The 23,622-nt window shown below is 45.6% G+C and overlaps 1 long non-coding RNA gene across 9 annotated transcripts; it reads right to left on the reverse strand.

Moving 5' to 3' along the window:
• Nucleotides 1-3,427: 3,427 nt before the first annotated feature.
• Nucleotides 3,428-22,576, reverse strand: LOC106006366. Of its 9 annotated transcripts, none has more exons than XR_001180371.2 (5): nt 22,048-22,576; nt 21,522-21,754; nt 17,040-17,186; nt 8,738-10,311; nt 3,428-4,879 (listed from the first exon to the last, which is right to left on the reverse strand). It is a non-coding gene; the product is annotated as an uncharacterized LOC106006366 (long non-coding RNA). The 9 variants fall into 9 exon arrangements; XR_001180367.2 differs by having other exon boundaries at nt 3,428-5,285; XR_001180372.2 differs by having other exon boundaries at nt 3,428-8,850; nt 9,761-10,311; nt 22,048-22,570.
• Nucleotides 22,577-23,622: the final 1,046 nt, after the last annotated feature.

Here is a 23,622-nt window from a genome sequence, read left to right on the forward strand (position 1 = left end):
TTTTTTTTTTTTTTCTGTATGCTTAGGGGGGAAAAAGTAGAAAAAGGAAAGACAGTATTTGGAAGGTGATGATTTCATTGTGCCTATTAAATAGGAGCACATTTTGCATCCCATCACTCTAAAATAGCCATGCTCTACCTGGAGAGCACTCCAGTTGTGTGGAGTAGGACTGGGGTGACATAAGGAGACTCTGGAGCTGGTGGCGAAAGGAGTGAGTGATCATTTTAGTTCTGTTGGCCGTGGAAGAAAAACAGAAGTCCCCCACTCCTCCTCTCTCCCGGGTTCACAGGAAGAGAGAAAGTTTCCCACAAGCACAGATTAAATTTGAAAGAAGAGATGTTCAAGAACAGTGATCTGATCAAACCACGGGATAAGAAGGGAACAAGGCACGAGATGGGGAGTGGGAACCAAGATTCAGACCTCCCAGGAGAAGGGCACAAAGACCTCTAGGGAGGCCCCTGTGGCCATCGTCCACAGAGAGATAAGTGCTTGACAGGAGCTCAGGTCAGAGGGAATGATTATAGAGGGACATCTCCTCTGATCCTGAGTGTCTCCCAATGATGAAGCCCATCTGGGCCCTGAAAGGCAAAACCTCACTGAAAACCAAGGAAGGACAGAGTGGGCTGCTGGTGGTCAGAGGCAGCCCTGAGCCACGTACACTGCCCTCGAGGGGCTCTGCAGGATGGTTCTGATGGAGATTCTGGTTCCCCTCCTTCTTTCTGCTCTGGCTGTTCCCACTACCGTCTTGAACTTGCTGGTGGACTTTGGTGGTGACTTGTTGGTTGTCAGTGTTTAGAATCATCTATGCCAACTGTTTCATTGAGTATTGGGGTGGGCTGGAGAAAATCCCACTCTATGTTTATAATTAAAGGCCTCGCCATGGCATAAATAAAACCAGAATCTTCTCTTATTATAAAGGCTTTTTTGTTTGTTTGTTTGTTTGTTTTACTCTTTCCAATTCTAAAAAAGAGAGAGTTCATTGACAGGTTAAAAGGCAATGCAAAGTAGTTAAACAAAAACTTGGAGATTTTAAAGAGTGAAGGAATCATCCAAAAGCAGCTGAGGGATAAGATTCCTATCTGTGATAAAAGAATATTAAACATGATGATTGTCTTTCCATTTCAGTGAAGGATTTTTGGTAACTGGGGGAAAAAAAAAAAGAATACGCACCATTGCACCAGTGTTTTCTAAGGAGGGAAAATACCGTGATTATTTACAGAGACGTCTACCTTCTTTTGAAATAAAACAGAAAGTTGTGACATGGACTCCAGAGCAGTATCACAGCATCAGTGTGGGCAATCAAAGGTGACGTGGAGTCAGGGTACAGCTCTGCTCAGCTCTCCACAGAAGCCCACACATCCCTCATACGTGTTTACAGAAACCCATAGTTACCCGGTGAACTTCGGCATCCCAAAGCCCTTCTTTTCTCTGCAGTCATAAACCAAGCCCCCATGAGACAATACTGTGTATTCGTGGATATTTAAAATAAAGGTGTCACAATAAATTCGTGGTAATGACTCAACGTAGGGAGAACTGAATTTATACTTCTATCATATAGACCTGAAGACATCTGGATACTTCCCTCCCTGTGTGGGACAGTACCCCCTGAACCAGATCATCACAGAAAGGAGCGTTCTGGGGCTCCTGGGTGGCTCAGTCAGTTAAGCATCTGGCTTAGGCTCAAGTCATGATCTCAGGGTCCAGGATAGAGCCCCACAGGAAGCAGGAAGTCTGCTTCTCCCTCTGCCCCTCCCCCTACTTGTGCTCCCTCTCTCTCTCTCTCTCAAGTAAATAAAATCTTTAAAATAAAATACAATTTAAAAAAGAAGATGGAGCCTTCTAGAGAGTTATGAGTACCTCCTACAGCCTCAATTCATCATGCCGATGAAAGGTAATTGTTTTGTGTTGAGCTGCTCCCACCAAACCAGTGGGGATTGTTGAGATATCCATTGTTTGTTAAAAAGTTCATGCAGTCCACCAGGAAGTGGGTTTGGGGAGAAGAAAATGGATTATGAACAGTGAAGCCTGAAAACTTTGTGTTTTCCAGTGAACCTAACCCTGATCAAAAGGAGAAAATGGTAGAACAAAAAGTATTATCTGGATTTTCAGGAAATCTATGTTTGTTCCAAGGCCATAATTTGAGTCGTCCAGCATATTGTTTCCTTTGGGGCGTTTCCACATGCTTCCCCCAAACCAGAGCTGAGATGCCACCCTCTATGAGGACCCCTCAACCATTTTGAGAGGACTTCCTAGTTCCTGCATCTCAATTTGGGGATGATTCTCTTCTTATCGCTGTTCATATCTTCCTGGTGAACATGGGCTGTATGTCTAGCACTAGACAGTGCCACCAACCCCAGGGTGCCCCCCGTCATCGGCTCAACGCTGGCTGTGCCTCTGTGCCGGAATCGCTGACCAGCCAAAGGAAATAGGAGTGGCCATGCCGGCGTCTGTTGGTTACGGGCCCCTAACAGCATCCCGTAATTACAAACATTATTCCCTCGGTGGGGTGGCGGGCAAGGGCAGAGTTCTTGCGAGCTATTTATGTTGCTGCAGGAATTCTCTGTTCTCAACATTACCAAGGTTTATATAAATGGTCATGAGGAAAAACTGACTACACTGAAGAAAAGTACATTCTGTGCTTGGAAATGTTTTGCACATATTCCAAAAGGGTTGAGAATTAGGAGGAGGGAAGGCGGGAAGTTTGAGGGGGTGGGGTGGGGAGTTTCTTACATTTTTGGGAAAATGTCCCATACATAAGGCTTTTATTAATGTTATAAAAAATTCCCAACTGTAATTAATATTTCAAAATTGTACACATCTATACCGAGGCCCTCAGACCCAAACATGAGAATGTGGAAATAATGAATTTCACAGGAAGACACTCCCCATCTGGGTTTTAAAGAAAGGACTCTTCCCACCACATTCATGCTCATGATGGCCTCACGGTTTTTTCCGTTTATGATCTTGTGCACAGTTTTAACAACATTTAAACCAAAGCACGGTAAATATCCATTCTATAGCCGAGGCCCAAATATCAGGTTAATACACTGGTGGCTTCAGTCTGACCTGACAGCATCACATGAACTACGCCTAACATCTTATTTGGCCTTTTCACCCCTCAGAAGTACCTTCCTGACCTGGGTTCCCACAATACTTGTATTCTTACTGGGAGCTCTGGTGATCATCTTTGTTTCTCGTTTGTTTGTGTTCTTGGTAATCACATCTCCTCAAGTAGCATTTCAAAGAAGCCGTATTCTTTATACTGAATCCTGCTCGTTACTTGAAATATTTGGCGTTTCCATGAGTTTTAATGATTTTAATAAAGTTAATGTACTACCTAATAATTACTTGCTTCCCTTAGAAAGTAATGAAAAAATAAATATGTCCCGGGAAACTAAAAGGCATTGAAAAGAATCATTGTGATAAATATTGAAATACCACTTTTAATTACTCTGGGAGTATTATGCAGTGTCAGGGCACGTGGGTCCAAGCATCAGAAGAGCATCACGCTGGGGGTTCAAGGCTGCGTCTCCTGTTTCCAAGTCCCCCTGGTGTCAACAGGACCCCTCCCGAGGGGTCTCTGTTGAGCTGCTTGGGCAGGATGTGGAGACAGATCTACAAGTCACTTGGTCTCCAAGCCTCAGCAGCCTCAGGAGATGATGGGGTAAGACCTGCTTCCTGGGGCTGTTGAGAGAAAGAACTGGGGGTGCTTGTAGCATCTTCAGCACCAGGTCTGACCGGGAGCACCTGCTACGATACACGCCTGCCTTCTCAGGTCTGTGGGCCTGGTCACCTGCTCTTACCTGTTCAATTCACTCTGTCCAGGCAACAGTTTGGGAAAAACTAATCCACATCTCTGACTTACAAGAATAATTAAAACAGTAATTTCATTACTGAGCCGTGGAAGAATTGCCTGCCTGATGACGATAAATCGAAATAGGAGGCAATGGGTTTCACTCATTCAACGCCTGTGGGGTGGCGGCTGCATGCTAGGTACTCTGCTAAGCTCTGACAGGCCCCAAATAGTTCAGACTTCATGTCTGGCCTGCAGGAATGTATGGTCTAGGCGGGGGGACAGAGCTGCAGGAGGACTCTGGGGGAGGGCCCGCCGCGGCATGCAGACGGGACTGAATGTGCAGAGTAAACCAGCAGTCGGGACCCAGACTCGGCTTCTCTGAGGCTGAATCACATCCTGTGAATGCCAAAGGGCAGGACAGGATATTGTGCAACAGCCTGGCATTGAGTGCTCAGATCTGTCCTCTGATGCCCAAATATCCCGTTTTGTGTTTGGAGAAAGAAGGCCTGTGGTCAAACGGAAGGGGTCCTTTCACTAACACTATGAGACACTGGGTACTGTGGGGGAGGAAAAATAATTCCCCTCTACTCTTTAGAGTTCTTGGATGACACTCCTATAATAGAAGACAGATGGACAAGGAAAAAAAAAAAGCAAATTACTATGGATATCTCACATGCACACGGGAGATACCGAGGTTGATGAACAACACTCTGGGTGCCTTAGGTTCAGGCCCACATGCCATCCTCGTAGGGACAGGGGCTGGTGGAGGCATCTCAGGGGAGTGAACAGCTTCGGGGACATGGCTGGTCCCTTAGCAGAAGAGATGGGAAGGTAAGGGTTTGTGACAGTCTGTCTGGGTGCCGGGGGGTCCGCTTCATGTCTCCTCTCGTGTGACAAGTCAATCTTTTGGTTGGTGAAACTCTTGGGAAGGGGCTGAGTACACTGAGGTCCTTTTGGAGGATCCGTCTTCACACAGTGTGGGGAGTTCAGAGAAAGTCTCCCCCGGCATCTCTTCCAAAGCCTTCAGCTCAGAGGAACCAGTATGCCAGAGCTGCACATCTTAAGGTAGAAGATCCTGTTGTCCTTTAGACCAAAGCAACAGAGAAGCAGGCCTCTAAGATGGGGAGGAGCCAGAGGGAGCCAGTGTTGTCTATCCTTTCTCAGACTGGTCATCTGGTCTCCCCTCTGGGGGCCCATGTGTGGAGAGTGACTGTGTCCCCCGAGTTCCAGGAGCCCTTAATTGGGCACAGGTATCAAAGAGCTTCCTGCAGGAGAGTAACACTTGCTGCACCCCAGAAGCCACAGACAGTGCCGGGGTTACCTCCTACGGGCGGGGAAGGGGCATCCCCTCCTCAGACCCAAGTTGCAGTTTCAGTCCGGGAGGTTGAGGAAGATGGTATGATGCTCAGTCCTTTACTCAGGCATAAAATTTGCATTTCATACGAACGCTCAGCTCCCAGAAGATACAATACGTCTAGGAGGGTGAAATCTGTGACAGGAAGAGCCAGGCTCAGGCTGCTGGGGCAATCCCAGGACTATGTGACGAGAAGCTGAGCTCAGGCAGCTTCAGGGAATGCAGAGCCAGAGCTGAGGGATATGTAGATGTGACTGGGCAGGAGGTGCTGAGGAACAGGCGGGAACTGTTCCTCAGGAGGGTGACCACGGCACGTCTGGCCCGGGGGCTCTGTGGCTTCCTCTGTGAGGGCAGGAGGAAGGCAGGGAGGGAGCAGATGGGAACCTGGATGATGGTGGGGGTGGGGCTCGCTCGCCTCCGGTGGGGGTGCGCGGCCCTGGGGTTCAGGGGTGAGACCCTGGGCTCCAGAAAAGGGTCAGTCGGCAGGGTTGGAAGAGAAGAAGAGTCAGAGATGAATTCTCAGGGAACTGCAATTAAGAGGAGGGGAGGAAAGAAAGATTTCAAAGGAGACAGAAGGAGAAGATCTCAGAAGGCAAAGGAATAAAGCCGGACAAACGGAGGGTCGTTGGTCAGTCGTCCGTTTATCCAGCATCTCACGTGATCCATGAGTACGGTGGCTACTGAGCGGGTCGGGACGGACTGAACTCCAAGAGAGCATCAGAGACATGGAAGGGGTTCCGATGATGTCCCCCCAAGTTGTGCCACGTTAGCAGAAGGGTTATTCTAAGCTGAAGATGACGGAGAAGGAGCCGGTAGAAGAAAAGCCGTCTGCCTCATTGGCCTCAAAATAGCACATAAGTTTATAAAGGTGCTCCATGCCCCCTCCAGGAAAGACAGAAGTTAATCACCAGAATTAACCCTAGACTCCGATCAGGCTGGAGATGACACAGAGGGTCTACACAGCAAACCTCACTAACTAGGCTTTATCTTCCACTGTCCCCAGAGACTCACCTCCCTATAACTTGCTGCACTAGGAACTCAAAATTTTTTTCCTTAGTCTTGCCACTTCTGTACAAACGTATTGCTCTTTTGCTAAGATGCTCTATAAGCCCAAGTTCAAACCCCCACCCCTTTGAATTACTCTTCTCTGAGTGCTCCCGTGTGTATGCATGATGTTGGTGTCGGAGCCTTTAAGTTAGCTCTATGACTCAGCCGATGGGTGGCCTTCAGGGCTCCCCATCAGCTCAGCACTGGATGAAGGTGGACTTCAAGCACCACTGATATCCAGCTCCCATGGAGCTCTTCAGAGAGGACGATCTCGGCCAGACATCTCAGTGAATACTTGTGCTGGGGTCCCTTGAGCCCCTCATTTCTCCCTTAATTCTCAGAGCATGTCAACAAAGTAGGGTTCGTTTTTATGTTAGTTTTATAGGTGAAGTTGGTGCATAAACATGCTAAGGGGTTCTCAAAGCCCCAGAGCTTTGAGATCAGGGTCTGGCCAACTCCAGAGCTAGGATTCCATTCCTAAGACCACCAATTAGAAAATTAGACAGAGCCCAGTTGTGGGAGGCAGGGAGCATTCACCCTGAATGAACTTGAGGGACACTTAAAATTTTAAGAAATGCGACGTCCGATTTGTGTTTCAGAAATCTCCCTCTAGTTTGAGTCAGTTAGCTTACTCCAAGAAAAAGATGAAGTCCTGAGCTATGTGAGGCAGCCACCAGCAGATGGGGGGAGAGGAGGCTTGGCCAACTTCTGAGTATGATAACGAGATTCAGGGGGGCATGAAACACTGTGGATCCAGGGCTCCCTGTCGCTGATGACCAGTGAAAAAGACTCTGTGCCTTGTCTGCTGAACCCGTTCACCTGCTTTTCCCTCTCCCTGCTTCCAGCTAACACTGACTGTGCTCCTAGCTTTGAGAAGTACTTAGAGCAAATGCTTTCACAAGCCAGGGAGCGCCAGAGTTCCTCATTAGTGCTTAAGTGCCGTGGACATTTATGGCTAGGGCTATTCCTTTGTCGTGAATGTTATCCCATTATATCGAAATGCTTTATAGGCCTTAGTAGGAAGACACTACAGACTGAAAGTCCTAATTATTACGATTGCCATTATTACTATTACGATTTTTAAAGTATTTGCAGAATGGTCCCATTAAGGGACAGTTTATTACAAGTTTACTGTCTTGCATTTCTCTTTTCCAGTGTTTCCAGTGCTCTTGATCTCTCTTACAATGTTTTATTTGTTCCCACTAATGAAAAGAGAAACTATTAAAAGCAGGCTCACAGAATACAAAGTCATATATCTATTTTAGGTAATCTCTTTATAATAACCTTATTTCTTGCCACAATGGAATACAAATGTATCTATCTAAATCAAGTAATATGTATCTATCTATCTATCTAAATCAAGTAATATGTATCAAGCATCCTCATCTGTTGAAAAATGGGCTATTCAAAGAAAGAAAGAAAAGTAATCACAGATAATTGATAGTGATGATATGTCTTTGGCATATTATTATATTTAAGCTCCTTTCTAACAGGCTCGCAGGTGGTGGCCATTAATTTGAGGCCAATTAAATATTTTTTTAAAAATGGATGTTTTCCCTTATATCTTTTTGACATATAATTTCAAGACTCTTTGAAGTCAATTCACAAACCCCCAAATATCCTTAGACTCCAATTTCAGAACATTAATTTTTAGCTGACCGACATCTATTCTCCTACTTTTGGTAATAAAAGAACCCAAAATCTCGATAAAAGAAGCCTCTCCTTTTTTCCTATTTTGGCGGGATAGGCCCCACAGCAAGCCCCCCGGGTCGGATCAGTCAGCTGAAATAATCAGTACATCCCACGCCCCTCGAATGTAATGATTGCTGAAGAGCCGGGTGCCCCAAATAGTGAGAAAATGTGTGCTGCTGACTTTTGAAGAGGACTCTGGGCTTAATGGTGCCAGTGGAAAGGCATGGGGCAGCGCAGGCTGCCCTGGGATCTTAGTAAGACAGTTTGAGCCCTGCATCAAGTCCGTTCTAAAACAGCTCTGTAGACACCTCTGTTACATGAGCTGAGGTTTTTCCATCTTTGTTAAGCAGGTTTAAGTTGGGTTTGTTGGCACATACAACACAAATAGTCCTGACTGATCTGCACTAGCCTCGAGACACAGGTCCTAGTCAACAAAAGAGATACTTCAACTAGGACTGGCAAACTTGTTTGGTTTTGACCATGTCTAATTGGAATGTGGTGTGTTGGGGATTTTCATTGATTTTTAAATTTTTTTTTATCCCTTAGTGATCACTAGAAAGTGTAGAAGAGGGTACAGCCATGACTAACTTTTAGAAAAATATGAATCCTGGAAAGCAGAGAAATGAAGCAAAGTTAAATCATAGGAGAAGTAAGATGTTAGGAAGAGGTTGGGCCAATCAATAGTATACAGCCAAAGACATAGAAATATCTGGAGGGTTCCCCCTGTAAGAATTAGACTTGAAGAGAATTTAGGATTTCAGGGGTAATGCTTCCTGCTTCTGTGATACATGTGTCATTGAAAGGGACAAGGAAATATTTCAGGTGGGGCAGATTTCCTTGACAAATACCTGGATGAAGAAAGACGGTTCCTGAGGTCTTCACACGGGATGACTTGTAAGGAGAGAGAACAGTCTTACTGAGTGTGCACTGGTCCCTTCCGAGGTGAGGTCTGATGCAGATTCTGGGAGGAAAGGAGATGGGAGAAAGAGCAGACTCACTCTTTTAGTGCCATTTGGCTTTTTGTTCTATTGATTCAGGTAGAAGTCATGGGAGTAATTTTTTTTTTTCAATTCTCAAAATAATATTAAAACAAACCCCAAGACTTTAAAGAACTAGTGGATATTCTGTATTAATATTTTGTATACCATGTATGAACCAAGTTTTCTTTCTGAGCCGGGAGCCAGACAACTTGGACCTTAATCGCATCACCTCAGATCATGATATGAACTGAAGGCAAACACTTAACTGACTGAGCCGCCCAGGTGTCCTAGTTGTTCTTTGTTTGTTTTTTTTTTTTCTTCCTAAATAGAATAATGACCATCACTAAGACATCAAGAAAGTAACCTAAGTCAATTCAAAAGCAATTGTCACAGAATTTCTGATGTAGTATAGAAATGGTTAAAATTATATTCTCTCAAATAACCAGTTTTGGTAATATTTAACAAAGTCCCTTATTCTAAGTGTTTGATTTTTGATTAGAAAATGTCATAATGGATGTTCTTGGAAGAAAAAAAAAGGGGGGGGGACTGGTTAACTAGTTTTAAAGGTTGTTTTAGTTATACATTTTCACAAGTCATAGTTTCGAGGCAGTTTCCTCTTTCTAAAATTTTACTTCCCTTATTACAGGGTAAATGCCTATTATGTACTAAGATGAGTCAATATTTGTTTTCTCATCTCAGCTTCTCCTTGGATGTTTTAAAAGTATACTGTCTGAATCTTGCTTCTTTCAGATATTAATATTAAATGACTCTTGTATTAGAGTTCTCCAGAGAAGCACAACCACTGGGCTACCCTGCAGAAGATTTACGACAAGGAGCTGGCCCATGCTGTTATACAGGCTGAGGAATCCTACGGTCCGCCAAGCTGGAGACCTGGGAAGGCTGCTGGAGTCAATGCCAGTCCAAAGACAGGAGAAGCCTGGTGTCCCAGCTCCCACTGTCAGGCAGAGAGAGCACATTCGACTTTGCTGCACATTTTGTCTTCTTCAGGCCCTAGAGAGATTGGGTGAGCCCCCACATTGGGAGGGGGATCTGCTTTGCTCAGTCCACAGATTCAAATGCCAGGCTCATCTGGAAACTCCCTCACAGACCTGCCCAGAGTAACATTTAACTGGATGGCTGGGCCCCCTGTGAATCAGTTGAGTTGATGCATAATGTTGACACATCACAATCCTGGAGCAAGTCTTGGTCCAGGCAAGCAGGCCCCGATATCCTGCGGCCCCGTCAGGGATGTCTCCTTTCTACCAGCTCTCTGTGGGTCACCCCTGCCCACCAGACTGCTCTCGTCCAGCACATGGAGCCGAGGAGAAGCAGAAATGTCTCCAGAAGTAAATATTCTTGAAGAAACTTCATCTCCAGTTTCATAGCAACAAATATGCAAACATTGGGTTTTATGGTAATCCACAAAATACATGTCCAACAAGCTGCAAACAAAAAGAAAACTGATAAAATCATTTTTCTCCTATAATTTCCCATAATAATTACCAAAGATAATTTCTTCATTTTCTCAAGTTAACCTTCAGCACGTTATATCTATCTATCTATATATAGATATATATAGGATAGGATATATATCTATATAGAATATATAGCAGGATATATATCTATATAGAATATAGATACTATAATAAACAAAAGATCTATCTATCTGTACACATACATATGTATATAGAGAGAAATAAATAATTTAGATAATGAAAATGAAAGTCATTTCATAATTGAATTGTCTGATAAAAATAGTACTCCATTCGGGTAAGGAAGTGTTAGACTTTGATGGAAGAGTTTTGGCATGTGTATGTGTCTATGTGACCCAGGGAGAGAGAATAATGATAAATATGTTTCTGATTTGGTCCAAGTGAAAAATCTAGATTAAAAAAATCGCATTTTATTTGAAAGTAACACAAATTCTTCCCTCATCTTTCAAAATTTACCACTGAAGATTTTTCTCAAAGAAAGTGAATTAAATTCATCCTCATTAGCTCTAGTCTTTCAAATGAGTACCCTAGTCCTGCAAAGATATTCTTTCATATAACTGCCCTTTAGAAATGCCAATAAGCATGTTTCTGCTTTCCCATGAGAATATTTCACATCGTATAAGGACAGAAAGTACCAGCATGAGCAGCTGAAATAAGTCTGTGTAGCACGGGGCTTTCCCATTCGTATTACTGGATAAATAGATCTATGCAGAAAGCACAAATAAGAGAATAAAGGGTCTTTTACTGAAACTCACCACACATTTCTTTTCAAGAGATCTAAAATGTTGAATTTTACAAACAAAAGCAGTAAGAAGTATGTTAATCCTATGCCTCATTTTTATTTGCTAGCCAGATTTAAAATAAATATACATAAAACAATTCTAAAAAAGAATTATTTCAGTGGGAAAAAAAAATCCACCCCAAAAAGAATATATGTCTTATCCAAGAAAGACCAAAGTATATATTAAAGGTCTAAAAATGTAAGCAGTTGAGGAGGAGACATTTAACACTAAGGTACATCAGTCAAGAACCAGATGGAACACACAACATTAAAGGGGTCCAGGGTGCTCAGTGTCGGAGTCTCATCCCCTGAGACATCGGGAAGTCTGGGCGTGAAGGCTGGTTTTGTGCTGTATCCTGGGCACCAGCGATGATCAGCCCTGGTGGGTGAGGGTGAGGAATAGTCTTCTCTGTTCCCGACATTGACATGCTACAGTCTCTAGGAGAATGGTTTGGCAGCATCCAATAAAACTGAAGATGAACATTCAGTTTTACTGTGAAATTGCATTTGTAGGTATTTGAGGAAAGCCTTGAACTTAACTTAAAAAAAAAAAAAAGAGAGAGAGAATAAACAGGCAAACTGTAACAAAGGGAAAGTCTGGCAACAGAACCTTCAAAGAAGCACAGGAAATCTTGTTTACAAAAATAACGATAAATATCCATTAAAATATGATACAGTGTTGCCTCTCTGAAACAAGGGGAGACTCCATATATGATGAAAAGAGCAATCCAGGAAGGGGCGCCTGGGTGGCTCAGTGGGTTAAGCCTCTGTCTTTGGCTCAGGTCATGATCTCAGGGTCCTGGGATCCAGACCCGCATCGGGCTCTCTGCTCAGCAGGGAGCCTGCTTCCCCCCTCTCTCTCTGCCTGCCTCTCTGCCTACTTGTGATCTCTCTCTCTCTCTGTCAAATAAATAAATACATAATCTAAAAAAAAGAAAAGAAAAAAAAAGAGCAATCAGGTAAGACAGTTTCATGGAACGTAGGGGGAGAGCTAAACTTTTGCTGTGTGTTTGAAGTGTCGGAAGAAAGGGGACTTGGGGGAGACAGCCCAGGAAGTGGAGCGGGGAAAGCCGGATCTGCGCCAGGGGAGACGGACCAGAGCTCCGGGAGCGGGTAAGCCGCACTAGGACGCGGGAGTGTGAGTGCAGGGAGGTGGTGGTGGAGGGAGCCCGGCCCCAGAGCCGGAGCCCACATTGCAACAGAGGGGCAGAGGGCGGCCAGATGTCCCCGGTCCAGTGCTGTTCTCCAGGCCACCCTTTTGTAGCGACCTTTGTGTTTCCCTCAGGAGCATTTAATTCTTCCTTGAATTCTAACTGGATACATTAAAGTATAATCAGCCAATATAATACACTTTTATTTATTTATTTTCGTTTTTAAAAGCTAGAAATGGAACATTAACTCAATGGCTTCCTGAAGAAGGAACATTTTGGGGGGGATTTCACATGTACAGAGCTGTGGACCATGTCTTCATTACTGATACCTTCAGAAGCTGGCCGAAGAATCCCACCATCTCACGCTTGTGTGATGTGGTGTGGGTTGTGCTAAGCTCCTCCCGGCTTCTACTTCCAAGATCAAGGCTGTAGGGGCAAACACTCTCAGCTATGCAGTTCTCTCCCTGGACTGGGGCACAGTGTACATAAGCCTGCTTTCTGGACTGCTTAGATGCATGTAGGTCAGTGGGTCCCCAACGCATGCTCTTAAAAAAGGTGGCCCCGGAAAAGGGGGGCCTTTCCTACCAGCACTGGTTAGAACTGGTGCACATGAGCATAACGGCAAACAGCAAAATACCATGTAACCATTCAAAAGATTGCTCATGTGATACATATATTCACCGAAACTTTCTGGAAAAAGCTGCCTAAGCAATGGACTATACAGCACATGAACATTTAAAATGAAAAGTAGACCCAAAATATTTAATCTGATTTAAAGTGGGCAGAGGACCTGAGTAGGCGTTTCTCCAAAGAAGACCGTACACATGGTCAACAGTCACACGAAAAGTTGCTCAACGTCACTGATCCTCAGGGAAATGCAAATCAAAACCACAGTGAGATACCACCTCACACCTGTCAGAATGGCTAAAGTCAACAGCACAAGAAACAACAAGCGTTAGTGAGGGTGTGGACAAAAAGGAAGGGTCTTTCACTGTTGGTGGGAATGCAAATTGGTGCAGCCGCTGAGGAAAACAATAGGGAGGTTCCTCAAAAGATGAAAAATAGAGGGCGTGGCTCAGTTGGTTAAGTGTCCAGCTCTTGGTTTGGGCTCCAGTCACCATCTCAGGGTTCTGGGATTGAGCCCTGCGTTGGGCTCTGTGCTCAGTGTGGAGTCTGCTTGTCCTTCCCTCTCTGCTACCCCCGCCCCATTCGCCACTCGCATGATTACTGTATCATTATCTACACTAGCCGCCATCCGGAATCAACCCAAGTACGCACAGACCCACGGATGGACAAGAGGATGTGGTATATATACATACAAGACAATATGCACCGTAAAAAAGAGTGAAATCTTGCCATTTGCGACAACACGGATGGCCCTAGAGGGTATCATGCTAAGTGAAGTCAATCAGTCAGAGGAAGAAAAAAGCCGTATGATTCCACTCATGGGTGGAATGAACAAACAAAGAACAAAGAGGCAAAAAACCAGACTTTTTTAAATACAGAGACACACTGGTGGTTGCGCGAGTGGAGTGGGGGGGAGGGGGCATAGGTAAAGCACACGACACGGAGGGGGTCAAGAGCACTGAGAAATGTATAGAATTAAGTCCTTGTATTTTACACCTGAAACTCACATAACCCTGCGTGTAAACCACACTTGAGCAAGAAAACTTGAAAAACAGACAAAACAACTCAGTATAGAATTTGTGAACATACCACGTGAGTGTAGCATAAAAGAGGAATGGGATGACAAACTCAGGGTGTTCGTGACCTCTAAGGGGGAGGAAAGGCTCAGTAAGGCACTTCAAACTTACCGGTAAATTTTAATTTTCTTAAAAAAAAAAAGTTTGAAATGTGTATATCTTACCGTGAAGACTTGATAAATCTGGCAGTTCATTATATTATTGCCCACATCTTTCTTATATTTTATAATGAATACCCAAAATCCCAACCCTGTATAAAATGTAAAGTCAACCCCACTGCTGGCACCACTAGTGAAGTTTGTGTGGTTCTGGGCAGCGGTGCCCTCGGAGTGCCTGGAAGAAAGGCTGATTACCTTCTTCATCTATTGGCACAAAATGCAATCGATGAACACGGTCTTAGTTGAATGAAAATCCTGACTACAGCAGAACTGGAAACTAAAATGAACATTCCTTCTTAGAGTTATCATGGCCACCTCGTACAAATGATGCTCCAATCAGACACTTGATTGTCTGAAATCCCAGCTGATTGATAACAGCAACTTTCTCCAAAAGTGGAATTTTCCTGGGAACCAGGGACAGCCATCTCCTTCCTATTTAATCCTGCCTTTTAGGAAAAACCTATCATCTCTGCTTCACAGTGTTGAAACCCACCCCCTCTGAAGCCTTGCTCTGTAGGGCTCCATCTCCCAGTCTCCTATTTCTTAAATTCCTTGCAACAGCTCAATGGAATAGGTACCGCTTCTTCTTTGAGTAACACAGAGAACAGAATGTAAGTCATCCCAGGAGCTGCCGTCATAAACAGAGTTTGTGCAAGGGTGGCGGGGTTCTTGGAAAGGTTTCAAGCACTCAGCCTACATAAAGGAAACCTGGAGCGAGGCAGAGTGCTCTGATTCACATGCAGCTCTGCTCAGATGCTTACAAAGGATTTCTCCAGTTCCTTTTTTTTTTTTTTTAATATTTAAATCACATCCATTACAGCAAGATTTAGTGAGGGATATTCTAGCTGGAGGGGTGTGCCAAGTGCTGACCTGGGCATTTTTCTGAGTCCCAGGATTGAGAAATTACAGAAAGACTGTAAGATGCACAGAAATACACTCAGAGCCCCCGCTCCATGAGAACACCTTACAGCTTTCCCCTCCTTCCTCTGCCAGCTGGCTGCTTCCTGGACACCCCAGAAGACATCAGCCGAGAATCCTAGCACACACACACATCCCAGCAAGGTTAGAATGTGTTAATTTTAATGCAGCCTTCGTGGTTTAAGTATATGACAGAACTTGCTCATTCAAAAACAAATGAAAAGAGCAAAGCCCCATTTTTTTTTTTTTAAAGCTGGGTAACAAGTCCAGAAACTAATCAATAAGCTCTTTCTACTCAACACACAGATTTGTCATCAACTTAATCACCATCCTCAGCACACAATTCCTAAGTGGCCACATCTGCAGGACGCTGGGCCAGATGCTCCAAGCATGCTCATCTGTCCCTTTAGGACTTGGGCCTTGAATAGAGATGGACTAGAGCAGGGAGGGCTTGGACCATATGGTATGCACTCACACAACCATATTCTTCACACACACACACACACGTGCACACAATCCAGTTATCCATACATATTTTCCAATCCACCAGGGTACCCTCCGTTTGATAGGACTGAGAAGCGAATCTGATTGTTGACCATCATGTTGCACAAATGTTTATGAACTAAAACCAAACAAAATTTCACTGTATACGGCACACAATGGGAAACCACAGCTCTGGTTTCCTCTGGAGGGGACCACAGCCCACTTTCACGGCTCCCAAGGAAACCATAGTATGTAGGGCTCTCACAGAGAACCTTTTTGGTACGCGGCGAATAGCTGTTTCATGTCCATGGTTACTCCCCGATTAATCTATACGGTGAGAAAGAGGTCTTCGCTATTTCTGGATTGAGTTTTATGACGGAGTGTCACACCTAAATTCTACTTCGCTGCCAATCTCTAGAGCTCCAAGTTCTGACATTTCCCCAGACGAATCCATAACTCACTCTAAAGCTCCTGTAAGAATAACCGAAACTGGGTTTCTGGGTTGCCATTTACTGTTCCGCTACTGAGGTAGGACAGAAAAGGGAGGTCTGACTCAGCCTTTCACTCAAGAGCAATCATGTGTGTATGGAAACGGATACTCCTTTATGGGGTTGGGTCCTGAGGGAAAGTACCCCAGGCTCTTTAGCCTTGTGTCAATGGAGCCCCATAACACTACTTGGTCATCTTGCTTCCCTGCCGTCCCTCTGCTGAGACGGGGCCTTTGCACCTCCTGTCCCTGCTTCCCATGGATGTTTGCAGGGACTGAGCCCTGGCTGCCTTCAACTCCGCTCAGAGGATGTCCTCTGCCCACTATGCCCCTCCCACGCAGTCCTGTCGCTGTCGCTCTTCCCGGTTCACTATGGGTTTTAGGACATGGCTTTTGTCTTTCTCAGTCAACAAGATATAAACCAAAAGAAAGCAGTAAAGGCATCTGTTGTGTACACTTTTATATCCCCAACACCCAGACCAGTGCTTAGGACATAGAAAATGCTCAGTAAATTTCCGTGGAATTCCTCTATCATCTGGCTTACTGCGTCACCAGACACAGACTTACCACGCAACTGTGACTTCTGTTCGTCTGCATGCTCTGTCACAGACCTTCGCTAGGGGGTGAGACGTCCTGAGGCCACAGCTCGCTTTCCTTCTGCCCGCCTCTCCCGCACCTACCTCCTCCCTGGGGAGTGTGCGAAACAGACGCCGTGGCCTCTGACCCCCAGGACAACTGGCCTGGTCACACGCCAATCTCCCTGACAGCTACCTGGGTGTGCTGACAGGGGTGCTTGCCCCAGTTCACCTCGGCGGAGAACATCTCCGAGCCTGGCAGCAGCCTCACGTACTGATGTGATTCTCCCACGGTGGTTTGGATCTGGGCACCAGGAAAGGCATTAGGCACGTCTAACCCACGGATTGAGGACGCCACTCATTCATTCCCTCATGAATCCGCACAGGCTCTGTGCTGACCCCCCAGAAGCCCACAGCTCACCGTTCTCAGTGCTGGATTGGGGGAAGCGAGAGGCAAGAATCCACCTTGGAGACCTGACACCTCAGGCAAAGAGAGGTCAACCTTCTCCTTCTAGACCATCTCTCGACTCCCTCCAGCGATGCAGAGCCTGCCGTCCTGTGGGGTGTTCTGGGGACCATGAAGCACAGTAGTGAAGGGTGAGACACTGCTGTTTTCCTGGTGCTATAACACAGCAGGGAGAATAAAACCCAATTAAACGAGGCATAATCTTAGACAAGTGCCATAAAGTGAATGAAGCCAGACAACATAAAAACGTAGATCTGAGGATGTCATTCCCTTGGGGTTCTCTGGGGCCCCCAGAGCCCCTGAATGGGACCTGGGGAAGGGGTTGGAAGGTGGCCTTTGAGACGCCCAGGGACTTTGTCTGCGCTCACGTTCCTCCGAGGGTGTGCCGGGAGAGGAGGATTAATACGGAAATTACCCGTCAGAGACCCCCTCCACGAGGAGCCAGGCTGGGAGCCAGGCAGCAAAATTGAGAAAGAGAAGCTGGAGGCTCAGGGGAGCCCTGTTTTCCCAGCGGGCTCTGGAGACCACGCTGCCCCCAGAGCTGGCTCGGTGAGAGGGACGGAAGCTGAGCTTCACACACTGGCTCCAGCTCCAGGCAGTCACCGAGCTTTCCGGGGAGTCCTGGGTGCCCCAGAGAGTCCCCTGAGCAAAGCTGTTCTGCAAAGAACAGGGGAAGGTCACCCTGGGGAGAAGAACGGGAAGGAACAGGCGACTTGAAGAGGGCGGGGAGTGGTGTAGGCGGGGGCTGGAGCTCAGTGAGGACGGGAGGGCCACAGGTGGAGGGAGAGGCCAGGGCCCAGGGCTTAGATTAGGGTCTGAGTTCGACGGGACGCCTCCGGAAGGTCAGGAACATTCCTGTTTTATATTCTAATTATTTCAGGAACTGGAAGGAAGACGATTTGCAAGATGCAAAGGTGAAAGCTGGAAATACACATGGATATGGTAGATTTAAAATAGATCAGAATCTTTACTACGATATGTTTCCGGATTTAAGGAAGAGCCAAGACTTGAAAATAAGTGGCGAATGAGATATTTTGCCTCATTGTCTCTATCTACCAATCCGCATGCACCCACATACACAGATGACTTCATTCTGATAATTCCTCATGGAATCCCTTATGCCAGACCCGATTTGCATGTCCAGTTACAGGAGAGATACCAGGTGATCTTTTCTCAGATCGTAAACAACTCGGACACAGCGTCACAGAACACCTGAGTGACCTTTTGTGATATCCGGTTTAATATCTCTTGCAATAAACATGTTCAAAAGATGATAGAGTAAGATGTGTGTTCCTCAAATGACATAGTCTCAAAAAATTTTGGAAAATAACTCACTAAAGCTCTAAAGAATACTCTAAAAGATTATTAAAACCAGCTGGAGGCCGTGATAGCTTCATTTGAAAGTAAGACATACAGAACTGCCCATTGTCAGTGTCTTCTTAATGCAAAAGAAATGTGAGTCTTGTTTTTGAGGAAGTGTGGACACCCTTGGATTCCGGGCCGCCGTTTCTTGCCTGCCCTACACCAGATCATTCTGTTACGCATCTACGTCTTTTCTGGATCTGCCGGTTATCTCCACGTTATTAGAGAAGGGTCAGAAGTATCTCCGTGCCCATTACAATACAGTACTCATTGCGGACACACTGGCTTTCACTGTGGCTTTGGAGTGTATGTCCGTTATAAATAACGTGAAAACTTCAACATTCATAGCTAAGGGATGCTTTATTGCCTTAACTAGTACCGAGTGATACACAAACATTAAACACAACTGCCCATTATAATTTCCTCCTGATCTCTGAATTCTATACTTTTCTCAACAGGCTTCTGTCTTATAACTAGTGTCCCCTTTTTTAGTTTAAACATAGTCAATGTATTTTAAAACCAGAGGCATTTGTTTTAGCCTGTTTACTTAAGATTATAGTCAGGGGTTGATTTGCTTAATGGATTCGAGGAAAACACAGTTTGCAATAGGGTTGACCAAAACTGTATTTTAGAGAGCCTGGGTGGCTCGGTTGGTTCAGCGTCTGCCTTCAGCTCAGGTCGTGATTTGGGGTCCTGGGATCGAGCCCTGAGTCCGGCTCCCTGCTCAGTGAGGAGTGTGCTTCTCCCTCTCCCTCTGCCTCTCCCCATGCTCATGCTCTCTCTTTCTCTTTCTCAATAAATAGAATTTAAAAAAACAACAACTGTATTTTTGCCTGTTGATGTCTTTAACCCCATATAACATAAGAACATAGTAACGAAACCTAGAGGCTAAGTAAGGATACCACAGACAGAAAAAGGATTGTGCAAATTGTGTCTGGGGAGCCACAGTCTTTTGTCTCAGCCGGGCCTATAAAGTGCACCTTTACGTGGGCACTGCCGTACGACCGTCCACTGAACTGGGGTGTGCAGGCTGTGCAGGGAAGTCAAGTGCACAGAAACGTGTAAATCTCACAAGGGCGGCTCCGATGGCCCGCATACTTATTATGCCCACGAGTGTACTTCTCCTGTACAGACAAAAATACACCACCTTCCCAAGGTATGCGAGTCACCCCCCCCCAAAATGAGGACCGGGGACGTCAGGTCCCTACTCCAGTTACGACAACCATGCCCATCGTCTGCCCTCTCCAGTTTCTGAGAGCGAATTTTAAAAAGTCTGTACGAATTACAGTAGATTCAAATTTTCTATTTTTATTTCCTTCACAACCTCTTTCTTCTTAGATAGTTTACATTTTAAAAATCTAGTTTTGTCAAAAAAAATGTTTAATTGAAACTTTTTAGAAAGCGTACTTGTCGCTGAGAAATTAATCAGCAAAATCAGTGAGCTAATTTTAATGATGATTACTATTTTAATGGGGGAATATTTTTAGCTCTATCTGGAATGCAAAACCGCTCTCTGACTTGGTGAGATTTGAAGTGAGTACAAACTGCGTTTTGCCACATCTCACAAGTGCAGATAGCACATTATCTTAATTCAAATTAGGAAGGTATTTATAGAGCAGCCGAAGAAGGCATAGCGCAGACGCTGAAGACGGAAGAGACCAGACCCCGATAAGCGGGTAACGAGACCGTCCCCAAGACGGCTGCGCCCAGCTCTGTCTTGCTGAGAGCTCCGAAGATTTCGTTCTACGCCCCTTCCCTTGTTTTACAAAAGAAAAAGTGCATCTGCCATTGCAGGCTGAGGCTATAAACTACTGTATTACACCTGTTGGGGCGTGTGTTTATGGCGCTCGTTAATCAAAAGCGAGTGCTGTGTGTCTAGGATTCGCTCCAAGTCGAGAATGGAATTTTCCATAGAATATGGTGTTATGAATTACCACGACTCATGATAAGTTCCCATAAATAAGCCCTCTGTGAAAAGTGTATTGTAATAGTCGCGCGTGGAGTATCTGCACGGAGAGATTTTGACCTCCTCGCTACTATGTGAACGGCGTCTCCGGTCATTTGTTTTCACAGTTGAAGCATGAGATGAAACCGTTAATATTTACTAAGCACATTTATACTCTGTTGGCCTGATGTATTGCGAGGAAGTGTCCTGCCTTAATGGCCGGGGGCGGGCAGAGCATGGAAAGGGGAGCCTCACCCTCGATCAGTTTGGCAGTTATCAAGGCACACGCGTAGCTCACCTGTTCCTAGCCTACCATGGTGAGGAATCCTGATACGTTGAAGGATCTTATTTGTAAAATAATGAAACCAGCGCTTTGGAGAGGAGCTTCATGGCACTGGAGACAATCATAGTCATAGTCATAATCGTAATGACAAGGTAGCTGGGTCTTATCTGTACCCAGGCAGCTCCGTGGCTTCTGGGAGTCCCACACCTTCCAGAACAATGGCCTCGGGGGCACAAGGCTTCTCTCTACCCATGCCACCCTTTCCTCACCAAGAAGACTGTGGCCAAATGAACAATTAGGGCTTTTGACTCTAGTGGCAACTGGTCTGAAACTAAAAATATTTCAACTTTGGCAACCAGCATCCATCAGAGTAATGAGAGGCAACCACTACGGATTTACCTACACTCAGCCCAGAGATTGTCCCCAGGATGAACCTCCAGGGGCAAAAATGGAATACAATTAAATGGAATGATTTTCCCTTCCCTGAGAGACATTTCTGTTAGCTGTTTCTATTACTGAAAGTATTTATTTAACCTTTAATAATAAAAGAGCCACCTTATTAGATAAATGCACACTTCCATTTTCAGGGCTATGATTTGAAATATTTCCTGTAAATGTTCTCATTATTTGCAGAAATATCCCAGAGTCACTGCGCTTAGGACTTAGGTGTGGTCTTTTGTTTTGTTTTGTTTTGTTTTGTATTTCCCGCATTCTTCAGATGGCGCCGACTATGCTTGCTCGACTGTCCTCAAATCCACCTGCCCCGCCCTGCCTCACCCTCACTTGAGAGAGAAAAACTTGGGTCATACACCACAAAAGGGAGATTTTATTCTTTCTAGACACATACCTACCAGGAAATGATTGTCTTTATGTAGGACAGCATTGAACAGCAGCTGCGCATCGGCGGGTGTCTTTCAGTGCTTGTAAAAACAGGCCGAAGAAGGACTGATGTCTTCTCTCCCCGCGGTGGACACACACTGTTTCCCAGCACACGAGGCGGGAGTGGCAGCACTATACAGGTCTGTGACCATTCCTGTTCAGGTCTCATGTCTCCAGCTTGTCTTGTGTAGGCAAGGTGTGCTGAGCACAGAGGAACGTAAATATTTATACGATAAAGCATCCTCTTACCTCAGAAGCCTGTCGGGGAAAAATACAGGTAACCGGGCCCTCCCTGACATCAGGTCTTCCTGTCCATCCCGTTTGCCTGCGCTGTCACGAGAATGTCCCTGAAGGAGTTCAAAATTTGCCCACACTCATTTGTGATTCTAAACATCCTCACAAAGGATCTTTTCTCCTCTGGGCTCTGTGGGACACTTTCTCTCATCAGCTTGTCAGAATCAAGGCTCCCTACCCCCCAGGTCCATACCCCATACCTGGAACGGTCTGAACTAGGAGACTCCTAAGGACGCCGGGCTGCCGTCTGCCTTGCTTCGGTGTCTCTGCACAGCCTCTTCTTTCCCCGTGCACTGATTTCGTGCCCCTACACTCACTTGGGCCCTTTTCCTTCCTTGGTTTGCTTTCATTTTCAGTTGAGTTGCCCAGAAACAGACCTTGAGATGGGGAGGGTTTAGGGCAAGTATTTATTACGAAAATTCTTCCTAGAGAAACCAACTGGTAAGGGAGTAGGGGAGATCAGTACAAGCAGGGCTCTGGGTGATCCCCCGGGGAGACCCAGGTGGCAACCCCCTCCCTGCAGAGTTTGTTCCTGCTGGAGACAGAGGAAGGGGCTCCTGTGCTCTGGGCGTCAGTCCTGGAGGTGGGGCTGTGGAGAGAGCGAAGCAGGGGCAAGGCGGGACTCCGGGCTTCTCCAGGGCAACCTTCTGAAGAAGCCCTTGTGCAGCAGGGGACAGCGTGCTCAGGAAATGCATAGCTGGCTAGTAGCGAGGGCTGGGGGGCCTGGACGGGTGAAGACGGTGTGCCACCACGCTCTCGTTGACCAACTAATACATTCACTTTCTGCTCCTGCTTTAGGACGTCAGTGCATCTGTGATGCTGTGTTTACCTTAGAGAGCAATGAAGTGCTAGAACCCAGTGTCCCCTACTTAAGCTGTGCTGTTCACTGGTCATGCTTGTCTTTGAAGCACTTTTCAAATGAAGATTTGCCTCCGGGAACATGTAACAGAAGTTGGGACAAGGAAACGAGACGGAAAAGTATCCTTTTCGTGTCCTACCCTCACCACCAATCGGACCAATCAGTGGCATGAATGATGTTTAAGGTTTAGGTTGGGTATTTTTCTTGAAAATAGAGAAACACGGAAAATGAACAGACCTAGCAAGTCGTGGGTTTTCCGAATTGGGTATTTATGATAAACTTGAGAACGCTTATCAAGGAGATGGGTGAGATGGGTGAGCCTTTGACATTTATTGAGCGTCTCCGGAGTCCGTGCCGAGAACAGACCCCATTAACCCGCACAACCAGCATCACGGTTTAATGAGTTCTTCATTCTGCTGACGAATAAACTGAGCTTCAGTAGAAGTACTTGTCCAAAGCCACACAGCCTGAGTAAAGCTGAGATTCAAGTCTGGGTTTTCCTGACTCAAATATGGCACTTTGGATTTTTTTTTTTTTTAAGATTTTATGTATTATTTGACAGAGAGAGATCACAAGCAGGCAGAGAGAGAGAGAGGGAAGCAGGCTCCTTGCCGAGCAGAGAGCCCGATGCGGGGCTCGATCCCAGGACCCTGAGATCATGACCTGAGCCGAAGGCAGCGGCTTAACCCACTGAGCCACTTAGGCGCCCCGGCTTTTTAATATATACTATTTGTGTTATTAATAATGAATGGGGAGGAAAATAGATACCGAGGGACAAAAATATATATATTACTTAGGAGTCAAGTACTTGAAACCGGTTGCTTTACCCAAACTAAAAACCTTAACTAGGTACCTCAAAATGTCCTCATTTTCATTAGATGTTTAAGTGATGTTACACTCTGCTCTATCCTTGTAA

The sequence above is a fragment of the Mustela putorius genome, unplaced genomic scaffold (assembly GCF_011764305.1).
Source record: "Mustela putorius furo isolate JIRA1106 unplaced genomic scaffold, ASM1176430v1.1 tig00004033_pilon_pilon_pilon, whole genome shotgun sequence".
In the NCBI taxonomy this organism is placed as follows: Eukaryota; Metazoa; Chordata; class Mammalia; order Carnivora; family Mustelidae; genus Mustela; species Mustela putorius.